The sequence below is a fragment of the Buceros rhinoceros genome, unplaced genomic scaffold, assembly GCF_000710305.1.
Source record: "Buceros rhinoceros silvestris isolate BGI_N320 unplaced genomic scaffold, ASM71030v1 scaffold9034, whole genome shotgun sequence".
NCBI classification, from domain to species: Eukaryota; Metazoa; Chordata; class Aves; order Bucerotiformes; family Bucerotidae; genus Buceros; species Buceros rhinoceros.
In genome coordinates, this window is record NW_010407647.1 from 57,148 (window position 1) to 65,556 (window position 8,409).

The window sequence follows — 8,409 nt, forward strand, 5'->3', positions numbered from 1 at the left end:
TTAGAGCAGGGGAAAGACTACTTGCAACACACTGTGTCCTTTGCTATTGGTAGTTTTGAAGTATGAGAGGATGCAAAAGAAGCCCTTTGCAGCAAAGGAATTTAAATTGACAAAAGCAACAGGGTATGAAAATGCATGTGATATGTAAAGTTACAAAATGAATGGCTTATTTACAACTTCAGCTGTTTTAGCACAGCATTTTGCCCAACTTCAAATTGTTCTAAAAAGGATTAGATATAATTAATGCTGTATGACCTCCTTTTTTCTTCTTTTCAAAGAATGTAGAGCTGTACATCTAATGAGGACCCCTGAAAGGACTATTATGTCCAATTGTCTCAATTATGCAAATAACGTTGATATTTTAGCAGAAGGGAGGGGATACTTCAAATTAAAAGTTTCGGCTCCTGCTTTAGCCTTTCTGCAGTGCCGGCATTTTTACAGCAAGTACATCCTCTGTTTAAAGAGAGGAAAGGAGGTTTAACAAATTGGAGATTTGGGCACTATCAAAGTAGATTTGTTGTGCCTTGTTCCGCCATGAGACGAAAATACCCTCTGGGCAGGGAGATGGGTCATGAGACTTCTAAAGGATTACCTTCAAAGGGAGTCATGAGATTGGTTTGAACAAAGAAGCTGCTCACATGCTTATCATATGAGATTCTCTTCTTAAAGTGGTGGAAACCCATCTCCTTGGGAATTCTCATGAACTTCAGAGACTGGAAGTTCTAACAGTAAGATGAATGAGAAGTCTGAACAATAAACAGAAAGATGGGACAGAAGCTCAGAGTTAAATGCAATTTGTTTATTCTAGATATAATTCATCTTTCCAAACTCTGAAACACTTCCAGTGACAAGCAGGTAGGACATGATTTTAAATTATTTTTCGTTTCATTCCTGGTCACCTTCTGCTTTGCTACCTTTCTTTAGCTTTGATATGCATAATCAAAATTTCCACCGAAGAGCTGTATAGTGATCTATTATTGAGCGGAGAAAGATAATTCAATTGAAATGACAGTATTCTTATTAGATTGCTTCCTAGATTTCTCATTTATTTTGAAAGACATGATGTACTAATTGCAAGAAGACAAAATGAATTTTCAAGTCCAAAAAGGTGTCTCAAAACATTTCAAAATTAGAAAATTGGTTGGGTGCGACTTGTAATAAGGTGTAGAAATGCTGGCAAAGAGAGATTACGTGAAAACATATCTTACATACTAGAGTGTTTTGAATGCTAGTTTAGAGCTACCTCTGCAACAAATGGGAATGAAGTTCTGGAGGTTTTGTTTGGTTTGTTGATTTGGACTTTGTTTTGGAGTTGTTTTCAGTTTTCAAAATTAGCCAGTAATGCTTTCTGGAGTTCACTTTTGGCAACAAACAATCTAAGCAAGCCTCTTTCCATGTGTGTCTGTTTCCAGTTGAGTTTGTCAAGGTCTGATGGTAGATCATGTATTGTGGAAGTTTTAGAACATAAAAGGACATAGTTTATGGCAGTTTTCTTCATCCCACTTTACTGGCAACCCACACTGGGGTTCCCGGAGATAACATAACAAACATCAGCAGCCCCATCACATTTGTATGGACTATGCTGCTTTTGTCATTTGAAGTAATGCATTTCTGCCGTAAAGCATATTGGGCTCTGAGATGAGAAGCGTCTATGAGAACTCCCTGACCAACATCCAGCTCACATGTGATCCCTGAATATTCACATACCAATCCTTCAAACGATTGAGGAGCAAAAGAAGCTCACTTTTGGCCCTTGCTACTCCCTAGCTCTTCAAATCACAACTCCAAAGAAAGATGCCCCCACCCCCATGCACTCTTCTATCATTCTTATCCCTTCTGCTGCAGTGCAGTTCAGGTCTTGAGGAGAGACATCTCAGAGTAACTACCTCCAAGTGGGCATATCCCTGTGTTCCCCTATTGAGCCAGAGACAGCCAGGAACACAGCTTCTGGCCTGATCGAGTCTCCTTTAACTCCCGTAATTCAGGCTTCATAATTTTTCTTCTCCATTTTTGATAATGGATTAAATCCAGTAACTTGAAAACTTTATCATAATTTTTCCCCACTATAATTTTAATTCAAATGGTAGGTTGCAGCTAACATTTTAAAGTCAGATATGATAATAAGTTACGCATAATTTTTGGCAACTGTAAATAAAACTATGTATCAGCACAGCCAGAGTATTTCCTGTGTTGTGTTTCCTGGATTGTGTTGTGATCTGTTGAAGACGGATGTATTCTTCTCTCTTCAGAGAAGAGCAATGTGTTGCACACCATGAAAAAAAGTCCAGGAACATAGCTGGAGATAGCATTTTCTGGTTCTATGGCACCTATTAATTCTTTCCACTCACAGCTTCGAGTGTTTCAGATGCATAAGGACTGAAAAGAAAATAGACCAAATTTTCTGAAAACTGTTTTTTTCTGTAAACTCATTGGAGATCTCCCATTGCCCTCGCCCCTTGTAATTACTTCAGTCCCAAAGTACTCAAGATTTCAGAAAGTTCCCAGTGAATGTTGGCATCCCTCAGGTATAGAAATAACAACATTTTAAACATACATATTTAGTGTCTCCAGGAAATTATTTAACCATTGAGTTCAATGCTTTCATAATTATTTCTAAAAGATTATAAGGAATAATTTTGTGCAAACCCTGCAGTCCAAGACTTAAATTAGCTGGAACTTATTTTTTGAAAATGACAGAAAGCAGCAGGATATAAAATGCAGCTGATTGTGGCAAATTTGTTGAAGTTTATATATTAGTTAATGCCTGGAAAAGAATTGCTTTTCTGAGTGTGAAATTAGCCACAGCAAGATGCAAATCTTCAGCAGAATTCTACCTGAAGAGTCCTACTTTCAGGAAAACTATATGTACTGCAAACCAGTGTTAATTTCTTAAGGGACGAATTGGCTAACGAATATGTTATATATATATTTGCAAGAAGAGTGCATATGTACAGAAAGCAGAGGAGAGGGGTAAATATTTGTTATCCTTTCTCAAAACATGCATTTGTTCAGTGTCTCCAGATTTTAGACATCTGAGATATGCATATATTGTATTATTTTGTGAATGTAGAAATTTAACTTTGTAGTAGTTTTAAAGTGTGTTTTACTAGCACCCGTAGCAGTATGCCTTTAAACAGTGGCTTTCTTTCACCGCATTTTGAAAATGTCAATGTAATAAATTCTCCGAGCCTACCCGTTCAGTGCACTCTGTCCTTCAAATGATACTAGTTAAAACTGTACGTTTAGAACAAACTCTCACAGATAAGCAATATCTCACAGAGAATGTAGTCATTCCCTTAAAATGTTTTTCATTCAGGCTTTGCCCTATTTTATAAAGAACAATAATTATAAGGTCTCGAGCCATGCTATTACATCATGTATGAAAGATCAGCATGTTTAACTGCCTGTCAGAAGTTTTATAGAAGCTATCTCTGAACTAGTAATGTCTTACATCAAAGAAGTGCTTATATTTTAACCTTCTTTCCAAAGAGCACATTTTTTATCATTTCTACCCATTATTGTCATTACTGACAATATTGTAATTGATGTTGACTTGAATGAGCCAGATCTCTCTCAGATAGAGGCACTATTCTAGCCCAGTTCTATGTTTTTTTGCACCTGCATCACTAAGTGCGGGTTAGACTTTGCATGCATAGTTAACACCTATTGACACAGTTTTGTAAACCACCAGAACTATTCACAGGCTTAGTTCTGTAACGAGGGAGGTACCTTGTTGTCTTGGTTAAGGTTTCGCAAGTATTGATGAATTTCACAAAGGAAGATCTGCTGCTAAGGGTGTGGATTTTCAAGATAATAGCATTTTCCTGTTTCAGGCCAGAATAGCCTGTGTTAAAGGCTCATAGTTAAAAGAGTAGCTTAAGAGTAATATCCCAATGGGTATTATCTGGAAGCATCCTGACTTCCCTTAACACCGTATCTAGCAGGGTCTTTATGTTAGACAGGGCAGGTGCAGCACAGAAATCATTCCTGAGCCTTGTCAGAGCTAGACAACCTATATATACTGTATCTTCAAATAAGAATTATTAACAAATTATCTTACAGAAGAAATTACAATTACTAGGCTACTTTGGCTAGTGTCATGTTAGAGGCTGCTTGCTGCTTGTCCCTGCTCACCCACTCTGCTGTACTGGGCCTCATGAGAGTGGTTACTTACAGGCAGGGATGACTCCTCTACCCATAGATAACGTTGCTCCACACTTCCCATACTAGTATCTGGGTTTGTGTTGCTTATAACTCTGCCACCCATTAAGACCGTGGCGTAAAACTAGCTATATGGAGTGTTTGCAGATTGAAGGATTTGGGGGAAAAATATCCAAAGCAGATCTCAGAAAGGAGGCTAAGTACAGGTAAGTTTCTCCTCTCCCTGGCATCTAGACTAAAGGCAAGAGGAAGATTTGGCAAGATAATAATGGAACTGGGATAGGTGACAAATGGAGACTGTACATTATTGTTAACTTTTCTTAGAAAATATCTTTCCTAAAATTTGGTACGGTAAGGGATAAGGCTGAGCTGTTGCAGAAATGGCTTCTGCTACCTTAAAATGTGGTAGGTGCAGTGAGTAACCTGGTTGGTGATTTTCTTTTGGAAAAAAAAATATCCATTGCAAAACTACACAAGGTATGTTCTCATGTTCTCCGCAGGCAAGCACTGAGCCAACCTGTCCTGTGGTATGCTCTACATGCTTGTTTAGTCGCTTTATTTTAGTGGCATTAGCTGTGCAGTGACGTGAATGCTGAGCTGTGCCCAAGCAGCTGTGCCTGCCCCTCAGTGGGGCGTCTGAGCTTTTCCAACACACTCTACCAGTGTGCCTCCGTGGGTTTGTGCTGGGGCTGGATGTAGCCAGCCCTGTGAGAGCAAGTTTGCTGCGGTGTTGAGGCTATAGCAGTTTTTCACATTTCTAAGCCTCTGGGGAAAAGCTGTGTATCTCTAAGAGATGAAGCAGAACTGTGTTAACTTTGAAAAGAGAGCTTGTTACTTTCTTTTGTAGGCTGTGTCCCGAAGTTACTGAATGTGGAGAGAAATGTTTTCCTCTTGTTTCAGTGGATGTTTGCTGCATGCTTCACAAGCGGGCCAGGAACACAAACATGATGAAGCCATGAAAGCTCACTACAGCTCTTTGTGCAGCGTAGCACTACTTACTGGTTTCCATCACCAGCAGGAGAGATTTCAGTTTGAAATAATGACATTGCTTACTGACACTGCCATTCTGCCTGTTATGTGTTAGTCTCAACTGCAGAGCAAATGGTTCCCTGACAGGGCTGCTACAAGAGCTTGAGTTCACACTGAACCATATGAAAAATAAGTGGGATGAGAATAGGAATGATCCTGAGAAAGTAGTCTTTTATTTGAAAGAGTCTTACAACTATACCAAGTCCTTTCTTGCTGCTATCCTTTTTAGCAAACAATGTAAGAGATCTTCTTTCTACTGGATATTGTTTGTGATTTCATATTCTAATTGCTGAAACTATTATGATTTGTACAAGTAACTATTTTTGATATAACTCATGCAAACTAGGGTTTTGGAAATTTAGTTTAGATACTCGTGCTGTCACCATGTTCTGTAGTTGGGAACATTATTCACGGTTCTGATTCCCTAGTGACATGATACAAATTCAAAATCCTGTTACAGTTTTATGCTCTGTATTTCTTAGCACTGAAGAGCTTTTCAGAAAAATTGTACCAGTTCATGAGTGGCAACAAAATTGGCTGTTAAGATTTGTCACATAACGTTCATTTGGAGTATTTTTCTCCAAGCAAGAACACTGTTATTGGTAGAACTAATCACCTGAAAGGTTGAGGACTTGGAAAAACTACTCCTTCAAAGGGAAGAACGGTGGGTAAACTTGGCTGTCATATTTAAAGGCAGCGCAAAATGGAATTCTTCCTAGTATCAGTTTTTAAGTTCCAGGTAATTCTGCTGATATAATAATTTACTTTTTCCTAATTGTTGAGCAGAGTTCTTACTTGTTTTCTCTCAAGTAACAGCAACTGAATGTAATTACCTACATGGCACTTACAAAGTCTGTAGACTTGTTTACACACACTCATGGTATGAATTTCGTTCCAGCTCCAGATTACTTCTTTCTCTCACTATCTCATCAAAGCAAACATCTCTGCTCAAATCTGGCATAAATAACCCAGTTTAATTCTGTAGAGAATTCTAATTAAATAATTGGCCAACACAGCTGAGATTTGATTTCCCTGATGATTCCACCTTTCGCAGCATACTGCTTGCACACTGCAAGCTTGGAGGATTACCAAGAAATGTTGGTAAGATGGTGTGAACCAGGGATACAGCTGATTGTTTCCATAAATGGCATTAATCAGTCCACATTTTAACAAGACATTGGTGAAAGTAATTTGTCTAATTCCACAGATGTGAGCTCTGCTGCGCAGCCTACTCCTGTTTTGATTGTTCTGTACTTGATTTAGCCTGAACAGCTTTGTCAAACCCAGTATTATGCATGACATACGTTCATTTGGTCCCTGCCTCCTCCACTGTTGCATCTGTGTGCTGGGCACTGTCTGCTGCACCTGATGCCTGTACGTGGCTCCATGTACTAAGCGCTGCTGTATGCATGCCCACTTGTCTGCTGACCAGCTGTGCCTGGTACAGGCAAAGTCTCCCTGGAGCGCAGTAGCTGGGGAGCGTGTGAGCTTTAGCAGGGCTCCAGGTGCCAAAGAGCTGTCTCTAGTTTTAAGATAAGGCCAAAGCCCCATCCTATCCTGAGACCAGGCGAGCATGCCAAGCCATCCAGCAAAGACGTGTTTCCCTGTTGCATGGAGCATCTATCTTTGGGGATTGTGGCAGACTACATTTAGGTCTCGTTGAGTTTATGCTCTGGATATGCTCCAATGACACTATGGCTCTCAATCCTTTCACCCCTCCAAATTCTTTCACTTCTTTTAGTGCTAGTTTTATCATTATGATTATTCGCGCACACTAAATACTGCTGCTGTCCTGCAGAGGAACATGGCAACTGAAATTCACAGCTTCTAGTGGCACAATGGCACGTTAAGAGTTTGTAGCCTGACGTTTCCAGTGGCTTTGCTCTCCGGCGTTGATTCCTACCCTGAATTTATTTCAGTACAGCCTGAAATTCAGTTCCAGTTCGTTAAGTGATTGGTTATAAATGTGAAGTGAAATACATAAAATTTAATCTTCATTTAGCAGCAAACAGGAATTTGTGTGTGGTGGTGAGGGAAAATTTTCTCTTCAGGTATTGCGTGTCTGCAGCCCTAGGTGCGGATGTTTCTCAGCAGATAGCACGGTTGGTTTGTGATAGTCAAAGGACAGCTGGTCTCTGTAGAACTAGTCCTTGTGTTTATTATTGTCTATATTAGACAGGTGACTGTTTGCTTGGGGTATTGATTTTGTTAATTCATGATTTACAAACCAACAACACTGTTTTCATTTCGGAAGTATCTTCTGCGGAAGGATACCTTCATGTAATGCTAGTGAGAACTAATAAATCCATAAAGTGGAATAATCCAAACCTAGTATTAATGAATACTGTTTATCAGCAACATATTGATTTCTACGCTGAAGACCAAGAATTAGCAGTAGGTTGGGTTTGGTTTGGTTTTATCATTATTATTATTATTATTAATTTAGGAGATCCATTGTCAGTTTTCATAGAGGAGAACAAATATACCACTGAACATCTGGAATGTGTTATCTCAACATTAGATTCTGATTCGTACATTCAGAATTTGCAAATAATAAGCAGATTTGAACTTCATTACTATCAGCAAGTTGGGATCTTGCTTTTTTTGTGTTTCTCAGAGGTGAATGGAAAATGTGCAGTGTTTTTTTAGTGCCATAATCTTGCTGGCAGCGTCTATATGCCTGTCAGCCAAATATTCTCACTGGTTTTTGGTCTGAAAACTATAGCTGATCTGTCATAGTCCTTCAATGATTCACCCATTCTAAGGCTGTTAAAAAGTGCTTATTTTCTTCAAAATCAAAGAGACAGTATGTGTACTTACGTTTTTCCTCAAGAAACCAAATAAATTTCAATCCAGAGAGAGAAATGTACAGAATCTGTATCAAATAAGAGGAGAAAGTGCCCGTTTTCTGACAGTGAATGCCTATGCTCAAGTATTTGCACTGGATTATAATGAAGCTTTGGCTAAGCAGATTAAATAGACAAAAGCAGTGAAACTTCAAAGGCTGATCAAATGTGCTGAGGTTTTATTTCCCTGATCTGTAATGCCTGCTTTTGCCTTCCCCTCATTAGCACAGAAAAAAAAAGCCAGTAGAGCATAATGTGTTGCACAACTGTACTGCCTGTAGTGGCTGATTTCTAACAGGGTTTTTAGGGGCAAGGTTTTTTCAATGTAGCAGTAGATAATAGACCTCCTATGAGAGGGGTTTTAGGAAAGAGT